The sequence below is a fragment of the Periplaneta americana genome, unplaced genomic scaffold (assembly GCF_040183065.1).
Source record: "Periplaneta americana isolate PAMFEO1 unplaced genomic scaffold, P.americana_PAMFEO1_priV1 scaffold_24, whole genome shotgun sequence".
Taxonomy (NCBI): domain Eukaryota; kingdom Metazoa; phylum Arthropoda; class Insecta; order Blattodea; family Blattidae; genus Periplaneta; species Periplaneta americana.
The window spans coordinates 1,377,438-1,380,330 of record NW_027185505.1 but is presented as its reverse complement, the minus strand read 5'-3'; positions in this window follow the sequence as shown (position 1 = coordinate 1,380,330).

The following is a 2,893-nucleotide window of genomic DNA, read 5'->3' as shown; positions in this document are numbered from 1 at the left end:
GTGGAGGATTGTTAAACATATGTTGTGTGTATGAGCGACGTAGTGCGAAGTGTGTGTATTTAGTGACTGTTCGGATTAGGTGTGTGGAGAGTGGTTTCGTTTTGGTGTGGATGTATACTGTGTCGTTTCTGGTATGTTTGGGTAGTCGAAATATCTGGCGCAATAATTTCCTTTCACGGGACTCAAATTTCTTTTGTGTTGAGGGTGAAGATTGCAATAGAAAGTAGGAGGAGTAGGTGCACTGGGATCGAACCAGTGCTTTATATAGGTGTAGTAATGTGTTGGCGTGGCAGCCTTGTCGTCTAATGCCGCTTAGGTAGCTTACTGCTTTAGTAGCTTTGTTGTATTTGTCCCATATTGTTTGCGCTATTGTAGTCCAAGAGAGTTTTGATGTGAGTGGAATGCCTAGATATGTTACTTTGTGTTGGAGTGGTATTAATGCTTGTCCGATTGTAATGTGTTGTCTGTTTGTGATTCGTGATTTTAAAGAGGGGCGGAAGACACAGGTTTGGGTTTTTTCGGTGTTGATGGTAATTCTCCAGGTGTTGGCCCACTCAGTGTACTGTCTCAGGGCGTTGTCTATTAGTACCCTGGCGGATCGTAAGCGGGGATGGGTGGCCCAGAAAGCAACATCGTCAGCAAACTGTGCCAGGCCCACTTGATTGTTGTTGGGTTGAGGGATGTCAGATACATATATGTTATAGAGCAGGGGGGAAATCACGCTGCCCTGGGGAACTCCTGCTTCGATTTGGAAGGTGCGGGACAGATCTTGTCTGCCAAGACGGACCTGGCCAGATCGGTTATTCAGGAAGCTGGAGATCCAGCGTGTTATTTCGTGCGGAAATTGCATGTTTGTTAATTTATATCGCAAGGCGTCCAGCCATACTGTGTCAAAGGCTCGTCTGGCGTCGAGCGCTACCAAGATTGAGTAATGTCGTTTAGAGTAGGCCTCCTCAATGGGGGTAAGTACCCGTATCAGCTGATCAGTCGGCTGGACTCCCGGTCTGAAGCCCGCCTGAGAATCGGGAATCATATTTCGGTCGCGCAGGTAAACCTGCAAGCGTGAAACGAGTACTTTCTCCATTAACTTGGCAATAGTCGGGGTGAGGCTTATGGGTCGGTAGTTGGCGGGGTCTGAGGCGTCTTTACCAGGTTTTGGAAATAGAAGTATGTGTGAATGTCTCCAGCGTGTCGGAGCGTGTCCAAGTTTCAAAGAGAGGGTGAAAAGACCAGCAAGAAAATTAAGGGCTGTCGGCGGGAGTTGTTTAAGTGTTTGGTATGTGATACCATCAGGTCCTGGAGCTGAGTTCTTGCATGTTTGGAGGGCAAGTGAGATGTCTAGTATGGTGATGTCATCAATGATGGGGTCGTCGGTTGATCGTGGTGCTGGTGCTGGGAGTGGATTATAGAGGATATGATGGTTATTGATATGATCTGTGATGAAATGGTAATGATCTTGGTCGAAATCTGGATGTATAGGTGTTGTGTGCGTGTTGGATAGAAACTGTCGGAAGGCTTCCAGTTTGCCTGGTGTGTCAATAATCGTTTGTTGTCTGTTGCGTAATGGGTGGGAAGTATATTGGTACTTGCCCCTAATACGCTTTATGGTTTCCCAAAATCGCTTGGGAGCGTTTAGTCTGTCTTTGTCGACTTTCTGAATGAATTTGTCCCATCGTCGCGTCTCGTATCTCTGTATAGCGTCTTTGACATCTTCTTGTAGTGAGCGGTAGAGGCGTCTGTCTTCATCTTCATGGGTGCGCATGTAGAGTCTGTGTGCTGCTCTTTTTGTCTTTATGATTTTTAAGATGTCTGGAGGTAGTGCACGGCGACGGTCAGTGGTATATCGTTTTTGTGGTATTGAGTCTTGAATAGCTTCATTAAGCACCTGTACAAACAAAGTCTCTGCGGTGTCTAAGTCTTCGTGTTTCGTGATTGGAAAATGAGGGAGTGATTTAGATATGTAATCTTTGAATTTCTGCCAATCAGCGTTACGATAATCTCGCATGTATATAGCTTCGTTTACGGGTTGAGAGCGGTAAAAGGGGCAGGCAAGTTTAATTTGTATGGGTGCGTGATCTGAATTTAGAGGGGGAAGGACTAGAGTATTGATGAGTCGGTTATGTAATCTGGGAGAGATGAATATTTTATCAGGAGTTGTAAATTGTTGAGTAGGAGTTGGTAGGCGTGTGGGGGCAGGGAGTGGAACTTGTACTAGGTTGAGACTGGGTAAGAGCGTCACTAGGTGGTTGCCTTTGGTGTTCCGATTGTTATCATGGAGGAAGGGGTGGTGGGCGTTGATATCTGTGGTGATTATGACATTTGGAAGGGTGTGAAGGTAACGCAGGAGTGTGGATGGGAGTGGATTAGCTGGCGGAGAGTAGAAAGAAGCCACATGCATGCGAGAATTTCCTATGTGGATTTGAATTATTACACATTCTTGGTCGTCGAGGTGAAGGGGTAGGGGAATTTGAGTTGTTGTCAAGTTTTTGTTAGTCATAATCATAACTCCTCCTCCTATCGTAGGTCTGTCGCGTCGATATATAGTGAAGTCTCTCATAGTAAAGCGGTCTTTGTCTCGAAGGTGGGTTTCATTTAAACATATGATTTCGGGTTTTTGCTCTTGGATGAGGTGAGTGAGTTCCGTTCTGTTGTTATACAGGTGCCTAATATTGCAATGAATTATCGTGATGTCATGTCGAAGTAGGATGGACGCCATTATAGTGGTATTAGGTTGTTGGTGAGAGGCTGTTTGTGGTGTCTAGGTGCCGTGAATTTCCTGAGGGGCAGGGTAGGGATTGGTAATCCGCCAGGGCTCGTTCTATTGCGCCACCTATCATAGTTTGGACTTTCTGGACTATGGGCGTGATTATTACATCTATATTGTTTCCATAAG